The sequence below is a fragment of the Saimiri boliviensis genome, chromosome 7 (assembly GCF_048565385.1).
Source record: "Saimiri boliviensis isolate mSaiBol1 chromosome 7, mSaiBol1.pri, whole genome shotgun sequence".
NCBI lineage: Eukaryota > Metazoa > Chordata > Mammalia > Primates > Cebidae > Saimiri > Saimiri boliviensis.
In genome coordinates this window covers 126,343,446-126,359,374 of record NC_133455.1, presented here as the reverse complement: position 1 = coordinate 126,359,374, position 15,929 = coordinate 126,343,446, and the positions used below count along the sequence as shown (strand labels likewise).

At 46.6% G+C, this 15,929-nt stretch overlaps 2 pseudogenes; one reads left to right on the top strand and one right to left on the bottom strand.

Moving 5' to 3' along the window:
• The window catches only part of LOC120360759 (microtubule-associated protein RP/EB family member 1 pseudogene), a 15,251-nt pseudogene extending 7,407 nt beyond the window's left edge, over positions 1-7,844 (top strand).
• LOC101053714 (large ribosomal subunit protein uL11 pseudogene) lies at positions 4,556-5,119 on the bottom strand (annotated as a pseudogene).
• Positions 7,845-15,929: the final 8,085 nt, after the last annotated feature.

The window sequence follows — 15,929 nt, the reverse complement described above, 5'->3', positions numbered from 1 at the left end:
CTGATTGCCTTCTGCTATGATAGGAATGGGACTCGAGAGATAAAGATTCTATCAGGCGAGCGCTGCAACACAGCAATGTGGTCATCAGTCTTACTGGACAAGACTGGGAAACCAAGTAAGTCTTTGACTCTCGTTCCGTCTTTGCTGAAGGCTGTCTTAGGGCTTAATAGACCTTTATTGGGCACCTTCTATGTGCCAGCGATCACAGTGACGTTTTCAATTAGTTAGTAAGGGTTGGTTGAACAATCACTTGCCTACCCAGTGACACCCCTTAGGAGATGTAGCTGACATTAAGTCTGGTATAAGTCAGCAGTGTGATATACTGCCCATAAAAAGCCAGTAGGTAGTATTGGTGTGGCTGATGTTGGTCCTGCGCTTGGATCAGCCCCGATGGGATGGGGTTAGGAAATAGGATTTTGCCTGTTCTGTTGTTTAGCAAAAAACCTGTTTGTGGTTTGGGATTTTTTTCCCCCTTTCTATTGTAATGGCCTGAGGACCTGGCAATAATACCCTTTCTCCTCCATCCTCTACCCATGTCCAAGTCATATAAACTGAGGTGACCCAGAGAACCAGGAGCTGGCCCACAATAAGAACCCCACCAGTCGCCCACATATTCCAAGTCCATTTAACTCATATGCCTTCCTGGCTTTCTGCTCCCAGTCCTGGGACTGTCATTCCAGGGGCTGAGGGAACAGCATGGGTCAAAGATGACTTCTCTCAGCCCATTCTGGTTGGGGTAGGGGTAAGCAGAAAGTAGCCTTCACCTCTCTGGCTCTTAGACATCACTGGAGTCTTCAGAAAGGAAAGGAAGGAGACAGGTGATGCTGCACCAGGATAGAGATAAGAAGATGGGACGTGAGGCATGGGGGGTGAAAAATCACTGAGGAGCTGGGGCATGGCGAGGAGACCCCGGTAGCTGGCTCTCGTAAGGAGCCTCTGTCCAGCCTCATCCCTCGGGAGAGCCTGTGTTGGGGGCACAGAGCTGGCACAGCCTGAGGGAGAGGGGCCTGGGATGCTGAAGCCTGACAGAGCACTTCATGGTGCCTCAGCCTTCTGAGTAGCTGGGATTACAGGCGCCTGCCACCATGCCCAGCTAATTTTTTGTATGTTTTAGTAGAGACAGGGTTTCATCATGTTGCCCAGACTGGTCTCAAACTCCTGGCCTCAGGTAATCCGCCCACCTCAGCCTTCCAAAGTTCTGGGATTATGGGCGTAAGCCACCACACCCAGCCCATGCCTACTCTTAAATGGTAGCTCTTGGGGGACCAGGAGAAGCAGAGAGTGCTTCACCATCTGGGCTCAGGCCCCTCTGGACGGTCCCTGAGATGAGGCAGACTGGGTTAGCATTCAGAGTTCTTTACCTTTTCTCTGCCCCTTGAGATTCTTTTCTTCCTCCCTAAAGCCCTTATCTTTTGGGTGGGAATAGGGTGCTACTCCTGGTTTCTTCTGGTATCACCCCCTTGTTTTCGTCTGTCACCTGCCACCTGGAGAGCTTGCCATTTCTGGACCATCATCTTGAAGACGTCAGTGTTCTCTAGCCAGGAAGAAGGCCAACCAAGTATCTGAGGGATCTGGGCCCATGAAGCTGGAGGGTGGGAGAGAGGGGGACCTCGAAAGACCTGTCCTGGTGGGATTGAGTCTCTAAAAGAGCAGAAATACCTTGGGAAAAGCCAAGATGGCACTGAGGTGGTGTATTAGTCCATTTTCACACTGTCGATAAAGATAAACCTGAGACTGAGTAAAGTATAAAGAAAAAGACGTTTAGGGCGGCTCACGCCTGTAATCCAGCACTTTGGGAGGAGGAGGTGGGTGAATCATGAGGTCAGGAGTTCAAGACCAGCCTGGCTAAGATGGTAAAACCCCATCTCTACTAAAAAATAAAAAAAAAATTAGCAGGGCGTGGTGGCTCAAGCCTGAAATCCCAGCACCTAGGGAGGCCGAGGCGGGTGGATCACGAGGTCAAGAGATCGAGACCATCCTGGTCAACATGGTGAAACCCCGTCTCTACTGAAAATACAAAACATTAGCTGGGCATGGTGGCGCGTGCCTGTAATCCCAGCTACTCAGGAGGCTGAAGCAGGAGAATTGCCTGAACCCAGGAGGCGGAGGTTGCGGTGAGCCGAGATCGCGCCATTGCACTCCAGCCTGGGTAACAAGAGCGAAACTCCGTCTCAAAAAAAAAAATTAATTAATTAATTAAAAAAGCCAGGAATGGTAGCACATGCCCGTAATCCCAGCTACTCAGGAGGCTGAGGTAGAGAATTGCTTGAACCCGGGAGATGGAGGTTGCAGTGAGCCACGATCGAGATCGTGCCACTGCACTCCAGGCTGGGCAACAGAGCAAGACTCTGTCTCAAAAAACAAAAAAAAAGAAAGAAAAAGAGGTTTAATGGACTCAGCTCCACATGGCTGTGGAGGCCTCACAATGATGTTGGAAGGCAAAAGGCACATTTTACATGGCAGCATGCCGTGTGAAGAAGGAGAATGAGAACCAAGCAAAATGGGTTTCCCCTTATAAAGCCATCAGATCTTGTGAGATGTATTCACTACCATGAGAACAGTCTGGGGGAAACCACCCCCATAATTTAATTACCTCCCCCAAGGTCCTTCCCACAATGCGTGGGAATTATGGAAGCTCCAACCCAAGATGAGATTTGGGTGGAGACATGGCCAAACCGTATCAGATGGGAAATGCTTTGGTGAAAGTAAACCAAGTTGGGCTGGGCGCAATGGCTCATGCCTGTAATCCCAGCATTCTGGGAGGCTGAGGTGGTTGGATCACCTGAGGTCAGGAGTTCAAGACCAGCCTGGCCAACATGACGAAACCCTGTCTCTACTAAAAATATAAAAATTAGTGGGGTATGGTGACACACACCTGTAATCTCAGCTATTCAGGAAGCTGAGGCTAAAGAATTGCTTCAAGCCAGGAGGCAGAGGTTGCAGTGAGCCAAGATTGTGCCGTTGCACTCCAGCCTGGGTGACAGAGTGACTCCATCTCAAAAAAAAAAAAGAAAAGAAAAGGTAAACAAAGCTGTGTTCCTAGCATACCACCGGTGACTTCAAATAAAGATGTTACGTATTTGAGTAGGAGAATTCACAAATCACAAGGAGTATGGCAGGGAAGGACAGAAGCTGATTCCCAATACAGATGAATCTTAATTTCAGCAAGCCCAAAATATGATACAAAAAACAATTTCAGAGTTGAAAGAGACCTTAGAGATTATCTGCTGTGGAATTTCCCAAATGTGGCAGTAGGTCTGCTTTCACACCCACTAAAGCAGAATGTCAGGGTTGGAGATGATTCAGATGCCCCTTAGCAATAATTCCAGATATCATTGAAACCCCCGTTTCCATTTTCTTCTGAAGAAATGGAGGTGCAGTGACTTGTTCAACATCTGTCAGCTATCTAGTAGTACAGCGAGAGCCAGGACTCAAAATCTAGATGGACAGAAATGATACTAATATACTGTATGGAATGATTCACCATAGAAGTCCTTTAAATAGAAAGTTTCCTACAGGGCGTGGAAGGTCACGCCTGAAATCCTAAACACTTTGGGAAGCCGAGGAGGGAAGATCACTTGAGCCCAGGAGTTCCAGACTAGCCTGGGCAACGTGGCAAAACCCCATCTCTACAAAATCAAAAACAAGGCTGGGTGTGGTGGCTCACACCCATAATCCCAGACTTTGGGAGGCTGAGGCAGGTGTATCACAAGGTCAGGACTCCTGGCCAATATGGTGAAACCCCATCTCTACTAAAAATACAAAAAATTAGCTGGTGTGGTGGTGCGAGCTTGTAGTCCCAGCTACTCAGGAGCCTGAGGCAGAAGAATCGCTTGAACCCGGGAGGCAGAGGTTGCAGTGAGCCGAGATCATGCCACTGCGCTCCATCCTGGGCAACAGAGGGAGATTCTGTCTCAAATAATAATAATAGGCCGGGTGTGGTGGCTCACGCCTATAATCCCAGCACTTTGGGAGGCCGAGGCTGGCGGATCACAAGGTCAAGAGATCGAGAGCATCCTGGCCAACACAGTGAAAGCCCATCTCTACTAAAAATACAAAAAAATTAGCTGGGCATGGTGGCTGGTGGCACTCGCCTGTGGTCCTAGCTGCTCGGGATGCTGAGGCAGAAGAATCGCTTGAACCCAGGAGGTGGAGGTTGCAGTGAGCCGAGATTGCGCCACTGCACTCCAGCCTGGTGACAGAGCAAGACTCCGTCTCGAAAAATAATAATAATTAGCTGGGCGTGGTGCATGCTTGCAGCCCAACTACTTGGGAGGCTGACATGGGAGGATCATCAGAGCCAGGGAGGCAGAGGTTGCTTCAACCCAGGTAATACAGCAAGCACCGTCTCAAAAAACAAAGTTTTTTGGTGGATTGTACAAATTTTTATAGAAAAAAATTACCCAAGTGTGGTGACAACCCAGTGTATTTGTTTTGTAGTCTTTTTAAAAAATCCATGGCAAAATTGCTTCATGTGTGTATATGTGTATGTTCTGTGAGGTTTTTGTTGTTGTTGTTAAATGAGCCTTTACTAAAATATTTTCTTTTTTGCTTCTTAACTAGCTAGGCATTCCACAGCACCACTGTTGATGTCGTCTATGATGTCACGAGGGTGGCGGCCGTCAACATTACAGTCCACAGACTGGGCAGTCCCCAGGATCTCTTCAGTGGTTCCAGAGAGTTCTCTGGCTAGAGATCCGTGCCACAGCTCTCAAGCAATGTTGACATTCTCATCGAAAGTGATACTCCTGCTGTGTTTAATGTTTTTCTGTTTCTTTCTGTCTCTTGGTGGTTCCTTGAGGACTTTGATGATCAGGGCAGAAGAAGGCGGCACCATCTCAATCTGTGCCTGTCTGCTCTGAATGGTCAGTTTCACTGTAATCCTCAGGCCCTTCCAGTCACCTGTAGCCTTGGCAATGTCTTCACCAACCTTTTTTGGAGACAGACCCAGGGAGCGGATCTTGGGGGCCAGCGCAGAAGTGGCACCGAATTCCCCCCCGGTGCACCTCAGGTGTACAACGTGGACCTCGTTGGGGTTGAACTTCGGTGGCATGGTGGAGGTGGCTGGTGTTGTATGAACCCAGATTCGGGACAACTGAAGAAAGTTGCACCTTGGCCTCCTGCGAGTCAAAAGCCGAAAAGATGTTCTGTGAGTTTTAACACATGTACAGATTAGTGTAACCACCACCACAATCAGGATGAGAACAGTTCCATCACCCCTCAAAGCCCTCTCCTGCCGCTCCTGTAGGCACACCTTTTCTCTGCCCCTAACTCCTGGCAACTAATGATTTGTTTTCCATTGCTATAGTTTGGCCTTTTCCAGAGTGTCACATAATGAAATCACATAGTATGTTACATTTTGAAGGTGGTTTTGCTTTCTTTTGTTTGAGATGGAGTCTTGCTTTGTCACCCAGGCTGCAGTGTAGTGGCAAGATATCAGCTCACTGCAACCTCCACCTCCCAGGTATAAGAGATTCTCCTGCCTCAGCCTCCCTCCGAAGTATCTGGGATTACAGGCATGTGCCACCATGCCTGGCTAATTTTTTTTTTTTTTTTTTTTTTTTTGAGTTGGAGTATCACTCTGCTACCCAGTCTGGAGTGCAGTGGTGCAATCTTGGCTCACTGCAACCTCTGCCTTCCAGGTTCAAGGGATTCTTCAGCCTCGGCCTCCCGAGTAGCTGGGATCACAGGCATGCACCACCACACCTGGCTAATTTTGTATTTTTAGTAGAGATGGAGCTTCTCCGTGTTGGTCAGCCTGGGCTTGGACTCCCGACTTCAGGTGATCTGCCTGTCCTGGCCTCCCAAAGTGTTGGGGTTACAGGCATGAGCTACCGCACCTGGCTTTGTTTCTTTTCTTTTCTTTTTAATAGTCAATATTTTAATATTCAATTCTAAATACACAAAACTAATATTTTAATGTGACTCGTGAAACAGTTGTATTTTAATATTTCTGTATTCAGCATGACTAGGTGCTAGTTCTTCATACAGTGCCTTATTTACAAACCGATGCCCGTACACTACGTACAGACATGCTTCCATCAGAACTTGACATCTTGTCATTTTTTATTTGAGCTCAGTTCCATGTGCTCTTGATTGCAACCTTTAGTCTCTTTTGCAGTGAGCTGCTGTGCACAAAATCAGGTCAACACGTCTTGAGCACTTGGCCCTGGACCATCTCCAGACCAGAGCACACCGGCTTTGTTTCCTTAGGAATGAAAGAAGTGGGATTGCTGGATCATATAGTAACTGTATGGTTAACTGTATAAGAAAATGCCAAAGTGTTTTCCACAGTGGCTGTACCATTTTGCATTCCCGCCAGCAATTATAAGAGTTCTAGTTCGTGCTGGCGGGCGGGCGGGGTCTGGTGGTTTGAACAAGAAGATGGGACTGGAACCGGGTGCAGGCAGTGGACACGGTTCCACCGAGAGCAGAAGATGGCAGTGAAAGTATACTCAACGTCAGTGACCAGTGATCATCTAAGTTGACATGACATGCTGGCCTGGATCAATGAGTCTCTGCAGTTGAGTCTAACAAAGGTTGGACAGTTGTGCTCAGGGGCTCAGGGCTCAGTTTATGGACATGATGTTTCCTGGCTCCATTGCCTTGAAGAAAGTGAAATTCCAGGCTAAGCTAGAACACGAGTACATCCAGAACTTCAAAATACTACAAGCGGGTTTTAAGAGGATAGGTGTTGATAAAATAATTCCTGCGGACAAATTAGTAAAAGGAAAGTTTCAGGACAATTTTGAATTTGTTCAATGGTTCAAGAAGTTTTTTGATGCAAACTGTGATGGAAAAGACTATGACCCTGTGGCTGCCAGGCAAGGTCAAGAAACGGCAGTGGCTCCTTCGCTCGTTGCTTCAGCGCTGAATAAACCGAAGAAACCTCTCAGTTCTAGTAGCGCAGCTCCCCAGAGGCCCATCTCAACCCAGAGAACTGCTGCGGCTCCTCAGCCTGGCCCTGGTGTGGTGTGGAAGAGCCCTGGTGTGGGCGATGGGGATGACGAGGCAGCTGAGCTGCAGCAGGTCAACGTATTGAAACTTACTGTTGAAGACTTAGAGAAAGAGAGAGACTTCTACTTCGGAAAGCTACAGAACATTGAATTGATTTGCCAAGAGAATGAGGGGGAGAATGACCCTGTACTGCAGAGGACTGTAGACATTCTGTATGCCACAGATGAAGGCTTCATGGTACCTGATGAAGGGGGTCCACAGGAGGAGCAGGAAGAGTATGAACAGCCTGGACCAGCAAAGCAACATCCAAATTCTTCACTCCAAATCATGTGCTTAACTGTAAAATACTCCCTTTTATTATCCTTAGAGGACTCACTGTTTTCTTTTCATAAGCAAAAAGTACCTCTTCTTCCAGCGCACTTTGCAGACGTTTCACTCCTTCTCCAATAAGATTGAGTTAGGAGCTTTTAACTTGTGGCAGAGCAGTATCAACATCTAGTTGGTTCCCCTGGGAAACAGAGGCTGACATGGGGCTCGCTGTGCGGATGCGGGTCACACTGAGTGCTGGAGGAGGTGTATGTCATATGCCGAGGCGGTGACCTCAGTGGAGTAATGTAAAGACTGAATTGAATTTTAAGCTAATGTGAAATCAGAGAATGTTGTAATAAATAAATGCCTTAAGAGTAAAAAAAAAAAAAATGGCCGGGCGCAGTGGCTCAAGCCTGTAATCCCAGCACTTTGGGAGGCCGAGGCGGGTGGATCACAAGGTTAGGAGATCGAGACCATCCTGTCAACATGGTGAAACCCCGTCTCTACTAAAAATACAAAAAATTAGCTGGGCATGGTGGCGCGTGCCTGTAATCCCAGCTACTCAGGAGGCTGAGGCAGGAGAATTGCCTGAACCCAGGAGGCAGAGGTTGCGGTGAGCCGAGATTGCACCGTTGCACTCCAGCCTGGGTAACAAGAGCGAAACTCCATCTCAAAAAAAAAAAAAAAAAAAAAAAAAAAATTCTAGTTACTTCACATTCTTGCCAGCAGTTACTGTCTCTGGTTTTTGTTTTATTTTAGCTATTCTAACAGGAATATAGGTATTCTATTCATTCTACTAGAAATCTCATTGTAGCTTTATTTTTTATGTATTTTTTTATTTTTTTTTGAGATGGAGTTTCGCTCTTGTTACCCAGGCTGGAGTGCAATGGTGCGATCTCAGCTCACCGCAACCTCCGCCTCCTGGGTTCAGGCAATTCTCCTGCCTCAGCCTCCCCAGTAGCTGGGATTACAAGCACGCACCACCATGCCCAGCTAATTTTTTTATTTTTAGTAGAGACGGGGTTTCACCATGTTGACCAGGATGGTCTCGATCTCTTGACCTTGTGATCCCCCCACCTCGGCCTCCCAAAGTGCTGGGATTATAGGCATGAGCCACCGTGCCCCACCTATTTATTTTTGAGTGGAGTCTCGCTCTGTCTCCTAGGCTGGAGTGCAATGGCACAATCTTGGCTCACTGCAACCTGCGACTCCTGGGTTCAAGCGATTCTTCTGCCTCAGCCTCATGAACAGCTGGGACTACAGGTGTGCACCCCCATGCCCAGCTAAGTTTTGTATTTTTCGTAGAGAGGGTTTCACCATATTGGCCAGGCTGGTCTCGACCTCCTCACCTCGTGATCCACCTGCCTCAGTTTCCCAAAGTGCTGGGATTACAGGCATGAGGCAACGTGCCCCTGTACCCCCGGCCTCATTATAGTTTGAATTTGCTTAATGGCCAATGATTTGAGCATCTTTTCATGTTCTTATTTGCCATCACGATAGTCTCTGTGAAGTGTCTTAAGTTATTTGCCCTTTTTTTTTTTTTTTTTTTTGAAACAGAGTCTATCACCCAGGCTGGAGTGCAGTGGTATGATCTTGGCTCACTGCAACCTCAGCCTCCTAAGTAGCCAGGATTACAGGCACCTGCCACCATGCAGGGCTAATTTTTATTTTTAGTTGAGATGGGGTTTCACCATGTTGGCCAGGCTGGTCTCAAACTCTTGACCTCAGGCCATCCACCCGCTTTGGCCTCCCGAAGTGTTGGGATTACAGGTGTGAGCCCTCATGCCCGGCCCCCCATTTTAAAAAATTAGATTCTATTTTCTTCTCGAGTTTTCAGAGTTCTTTTTTTTTTTTTTTTTTTTTTTTTTAGACGGAGTTTCGCTCTTGTTACCCAGGCTGGAGTGCAATGGCGCGATCTCGGCTCACCGCAGCCTCTGCCTCCTGGGTTCAGGCAATTCTCCTGCCTCCTGAGTAGCTGGGATTACAGGCACGCGCCACCATGCCCAGCTAATGTTTTGTATTTTTAGTAGAGACGGGGTTTCACCGTGTTGACCAGGATGGTCTCGATCTCCTGACCTCGTGATCCACCCGCCTCGGCCTCCCAAAGTGCTGGGATTACAGGCCTGAGCCACCGCGCCCGGCCCTCAGAGTTCTTAAAATATTTGGGCTAAAACTTTTTATTAAGCAGATTTGCAAGTATTTTCTCCCATTCTGTAGCTTGTCCTTCCTTCTACTGTTGTCTTCCACAGAGCAAAAGTTTTGAATTTTGATGACTCTCAACTTACCACTTTTTTCTTTTATGAGTCATGCTTTTGATGTTAAATCTAAGAACTCTTTGCCTAACTCCAGGTAACTAAGATTTTCTCATCTGTTGTCTTCTAAAAGTTTTATGGGTGTACATTTTATATTTACATCTACCTCTTTCTTCTTGGGTGAGTTTTGGTGACTTGCGGCTTTCAAGATTGCTTAGTCTGTTTTGTGCTGCTATTAATAGAATGCCTGAGACTTCAAGTGATCACCCGCCTTGGCCTCGCAAAGTGCTGGGATTACAGGCGTGAGCCACAGTGGCTGGTCTGCTGCATGTATTTTAAAGCTCTGTGGTTAAATGCACAGACATTCAGAATTATTCTATCAGCCGAGCATGGTGGCTCACGCCTGTAATACAAGCACTTTGGAGGCCAAGGCGGGCAGATCACCTGAGGTCGGGAGTTCAAGACCAGCCTGACCAACATGGTGAAACCCCATCTTTATAAAAACTTTAAAAAAGAAAATAATTATTCTATCTACTTGAAAAACCAAATATCTTATTATTATATAGTGTTCCTCTTTTTATTTTTTATTTTCTGAGACGGAGTCTCACTCTGTCACCCAGGCTGGAGTGCAGTGGCATGATTTAGGCTCACTGCAACCCCACCTCCTGGGTTCAAGTGATTCTCCTGCTTCAGCCTCCTAAGTAGCTGGGATTACAGGTGAGTGCCAACACGCCTGGCTAATTTTTTTGTATTTTTAGTAGGGATGGGGGTTCCACCATGATGGCCAGGCTGGTCTCGAACTCCTGACTTTGTTATCCACCCACCTCAGCCTCCCAAAGTGCTGGGATTACAGGCTTCAGCCACTGCACCCAGCTAATAATGTCCCTCTTTATCTGGTAATTTTCTTTGCTCTGAACTTTACTGTTACTACAGCCATTTCCAGCTTTCTTATGGTTAGTGTTGATAGTATGTCTTTTTCCATCTTCTTACTTCTTTTTTTTTTTTTTTTTTTTTTTTTTTCTTGAGATGGAGTTTCGCTCTTGTTACCCGGGCTGGAGTGCAATGGCGCGATCTCGGCTCACCGCAACCTCCGCCTCCTGGGTTCAGGCAATTCTCCTGCCTCAGCCTCCTGAGTAGCTGGGATTACAGGCACGCGCCACCATGCCCAGCTAATTTTTTGTATTTTTAGTAGAGACGGGGTTTCACTATGTTGACCAGGATGGTCTCGATCTCTTGACCTTGTGATCCACCCGCCTCGGCCTCCCAAAGTGCTGGGATTACAGGCGTGAGCCACCGTGCCCAGCCCATCTTCTTACTTCTAACCAACCTATGTCATACTGAAATTTTTTTCAAACACTATTTCTAGGCCTTTTGAAAAAATATTTTGATCCCTTTTAAAATAGAGATCTAGTGGCTCACACCTGTAATCCCAGCACTTTGGGAGGCCGAGGCAGGCGGATCACGAGGTCAAGAGATCGAGACCATCCTGGCCAACATGGTGAAACCCCTTCTCTACCAAAAATACAAAAATTAGCTGGGCGTTGTGGCGCGTGCCTGTAGTCCCAGCTACTCGGAAGGCTGAGGCAGGAGAATTGCTTGAACCCAGGAGGCGGAGGTTGCGGTGAGCCGAGATCGCGCCACTGCACTCCAGCCTGGTGTCTGGTGATGGAGCGAGACTCTGTCTAAAAAAATAATAAATAAATAAATAAATAAATAGAGATCTATTCACTATGTTGCACAGGCTGGTGTGTCAAAATCATGGGCTCAAGTGATCCTCAGGCCTGGGCCTCCCCAAGTGCTAGAATTACAGAAATGTGTTTTTGTTTGGAGACATGGTCTCACTCTGTCACCCAGGCCGGAGTGCAGTGGCACAATTACACCTCACTGCAGCCTCAACTTCTCGGACTCAAGCAATCCTCCCATCTCAGCCTCCCAAGTAGCTGGAACTACAGATGTATGCCACCAGCCTATCTGTCTTTTAATTGTATTTAGGCCATTTTAATTTAATATAATTGGCGGGGTGTGGTGGCTCATTCCTGTAATCCCAGCACTTTGGGAGGTTGAGGCAGGAGGATCACCTGAGGTCAGGAGTTCAAGACTATCCAGGCCAGCATGGTAACCATGTCTCTGCTAAAAATACAAAAATTAGCCAGGCATTGTGCATGCGCCTGTAATGCCAGCTACTCAGGAGGCTGAGGCAGGAGAATCCCTTGAACCTGGAAGGCAGAGGTTGCAGTGAGCCGAGATTGTACCACTGCACTCCAGCCTGGGCAACAAGAGTAAGACTCCATGTCAAAAAAATAAAAATAGGCCAGGTGCGGTGGCTCACGCCTGTAATCCCAGCACTTTGGGAGGCCGAGACGGGTGGATCATGAGGTCAAGAGATCGAGACCGTCCCGGTCAACATGAGGCAGGAGAATTGCCTGAACCCAGGAGGCGGAGGTTGCGGTGAGCCGAGATCGCGCCATTGCACTCCAGCCTGGGTAACAAGAGCGAAACTCCGTCTCAAAAATAAATAAATAACAAATAAAAAATTAAAAAATAAATAAAAATAATATAATTATTAATATGTTTGCATTTATTTCTATTATTTATTATTTATTTTCTGTTTGTTCTTTTTGCAATTTCTCTGTCTCCATTTTCCATCCTTGTTTTGGTTTATTTAAATATTATTTAGTATTCCATTTTAATTTATGTATAGATTTTTTTTCTTCCATTAAATCTTTTTATCTTTTTTTTTTTTTTTTTAAGTGGTTGCTCTAGGACAGGCATTGGCAAACATTTTCTTTTCTTTTCTTTTCTTTTTCGAGACAGAGTCTCACTTTGTTGCCCAGCCTGGAGTGCAGTGGCGCAATCTCGGCTCACTGCAACTTCTGCCGCCCACGTTCAAGGGATTCTCCTGCCTCAGCCTCCCAAGTAGCTGAGATTACAGGTGCCTGCCACCGTGTCTGGCTAATTTTTGTAGTTTTGGTAGAGACACGGTTTCACCATATTGGCCAGGCTGGTCCTGAACTCCTGACCTCGTGATCCACCTGCCTTGGCCTCTCAAAGTGCTGGGATTACAGGCATGAGCCACCTTGCCCAGCTGGCCAACTTTTTCTGTAAAGGACCAGATATAATAAATACAATGAGCTTTGCCAGCCATACGATGTGTTGCAACACCCAACTCTGATGCTGTAGTGAAAAAGCAACTATACATAATATGTAAATAATTAGGTATAACTACATTCCAACAAAATTGTATTTACAAAAACCGGCAGTGTGCTGGATTTGGCCTGTGGAATATGGTTTACTAGCCCTTACTCAGGATTATAAAATACATTCTTTCCACGATCAGAGTTTCTTCTATCACTTCAAGTTAAATGAAGAAATTTTACCACCACATACGTCCCTTTACTGTCTCCTTATCTCGTAGTTGTCATGTATTACTATAAATGACAAACACCACATACTACAAATACCGCAACTCCACATAGTAAATGCTAAAAATGCTTAGTTCTAGGTGAATTTATCTGTTATTTTAAATTTTTGAGGCAGAGTTTCACTCCCTTTGCCCAGACTGGAGTGCAATGGTACAATCTTGGCTCACTGCAACCTCCACCTCTCAGGCTCAAGCAACTCTCCTGCCTTAGCCTCCCACGTAGCTGGAACTACAGGCACACACCACCGTGCCCCATTCATTTTGTGTGTCTTTTGTAGAGGCATAGTTTCACCACTGAAACTATGCCCAGGCTGGTCTAGAATTCCTGGGCTGAAGTGATCTGTCCACCTCAGCCTCCCAAATTAATTAATTTGTTTATTTATAGACGTGAGCCACCACACCCAGCCTTCTAGGTGAATTAATTAATTTATTTATTTTTGAGATGAAGTTTCACTCTTGTTGCCCAGGCTGGAGTGCAATGGCGTGATCTTGACTCACTGCAACCTCCGCCTCCCGGGTTCAAGCGATTCTCCTGCTTCAGCCTCCCAAGTAGCTGAGATTACAAGCATGTGCCAACCTCACCTGGCTAATTTTGTATTTTTAGTAGAGATGAGGTTTCTCCATGTTAGTCAGGGTGGTCTCGAACTGCCGACCTCAGGTGACCCACTTCCCTTGGCCACCAAAAGTGCTGGGATTACAGGTGTGAGCCACTGCTCCCAGCCTTTTTATTTTTTGACGGAGTTTTGTTCTTTCACCCAAGCTGGAGTGAAGTGGTGTGATATCAGCTCACTGCAACCTCCACCCTCTGGGTTCAAGCAATTCTCCTGCCTCAGCCTCCTGAGTAGTTGGGATTATAGGAGCCCACCAATTAGTAGTAGAAAGGGGTTTCACCATGTTGGCCAGGCTGGTCTCAAACTCCTGACCTCAGGTGTTCCATCCGCCTTGGCCTCCCAAAGTGCTGGGATTACAGGCGTGAGCCACCACGCCTGGCTATAGGTGAATTTATAATTAAGTTTTAAAATTATATCTAGAGAATTCCCTCTTGAGAAAACAAACATCAGATTTACAATTTTTACTTTCAACTGTCATAAACATTTTAAAGAACTTAAGGGTAGAAAAACAATCTATTATTTCCCACTGCTATTGCTCTTCATCCTTAATGTTCTGTTTCTTCTGGTGTTATTCTGCCTAAAGAACTTTAGCATTTGTTTTACAGTGGATTTGTCAATTACAAATTCTTATTTTCCTTCACCTGAGAATATGCGTTGTTTGTTTTTTGAGATGGCGTCTCGCTCTGTCACCCAGGCTGGAGTGCAGTTGACTAGATCTCCACTCACTGCAACCTCCTCCACCTCCCAGGTTCAAGTGTTTCTCCTGCCTCAGCCTCCCAAGTAGCTGGGTCTAGAGGTGCATGCCACCATACTGGCTATGAATGTGGATGTGAGTATATCTTGTTTGCTTTTCTTTCTTTTCTTGTTTTTGAGACAGAGTCTTGCTCTTGTCGCCCAGGCTGGAGTGCAATGGCACAGTCTCAGCTCACTGCAACCTCTGCCTCCCAGGTTCGAGCAATTCTCCTGCCTCAGCCTCCCGAGTAGCTGGGATTACAGGCGCCCGCCACCACGCCCAGCTAATTTTTGTATTTTTAGTAGAGATGGGGTTTCACCATGTTGGCCAGGTTGGTCTCAAACTTAGGTGATTTGCCCATCTAGGCCTCCCAAAGTACTGGGATTATAGGCCTGAGCCTCTCCACCCAGCCAGTTTTGGGAAGTTTTAGCCATGATTTCTTCAAACATTTTTTCTGTTCTATACTCTTTTTCCTCTCCTTCTAGGACTCTGTTGACAAGAGTCATTAGTACTGTCCCACAGGTCCCTAAGAGTTTTTAAAAACATTTTTTCAGGCTGGGCACAGTGCCTCATGCCTGTAATCCCAGCACTTTCGGAGGCCGAGGTGGACAGATCACCTAAGGTCAGGAGTTCCAAACCCACCTGGCCAACATGATGAAACCCCATATCTATTAAAAATACAAAAATTAGCCAGGCATGATGACAGGCGCCTGTAATCCCAGCTACTCAGGAGGCTGAGGCAGAATTGTTTGAACCCAGGAGGCAGAACAGCCAGCCAAGTTTGTGCCATTGCACTCCAGCCTGGGTGACAAGCAAAGCTCCATCAGATGAATGAATGAATGAATGAATGAATGAGATGGGAGTCTCGCTGTGTTGCCCAGGCTGGAGTGCAGTGGCACAATCTCAGCTCACTGCAACCTGTGCTTCCTGAGTTCAAGTGATTCGCCTGCCTCGGCCTCTGGAGTAGCTGGGATTACAAGTGTGCACCACAACACCCAGCTAATTAATTCTTTTTTATTATTATTATTTTTGAGATAGAGTCTTGCTCTGTCGCCCAGCCTGGAGTGCAGTGTTGGCAATCTCAGCTCACTGCAACCTCCGCCTCCCGGGCGCAAGTGATTCTCCTGCTTCAGCCTCCTGAGGAGCTGGGACTACAGGTTTGTGCCACCACGCCTGGATAATATTTTTGTATTTTTAAAGTAGAGATAGGGTTTCAGTGTGTTAGCCGGGATGGTCTCAATTTCCTGACCTCATGATCTGCCTGCCTAAGTCTCCCAAAGTGTTGGAATTACAGGCTTAAGCCACCACACCTGGCCTTTCTTTTTGTATTTTTAGTAGAGATGGGGTTTTGCCATGTTGACCAGGCTGGTCTCAAACTACTGACCTCAAGTGATCCACCCAGCTTGGCCTCCCAAAGTACTGGGATTACAGGCGTGAGTCCCCACCATCCGGCATAGTTATTGCTATTTCCTATTTGAGTTTTTATATCTCCCATTTCTTTGCTGAGACTTTCTTTACATTTGTTTCAAAAGCATTCTTTCTCCTTCCTTCCTTCCTTGCAGCATCTGCTTAAATTCCAACATCTGTGTCTCCTTGGGGTTGGTTGTCTTTTCTCTGGAGAGTTCTTGGTATGCTGACTCATCTTG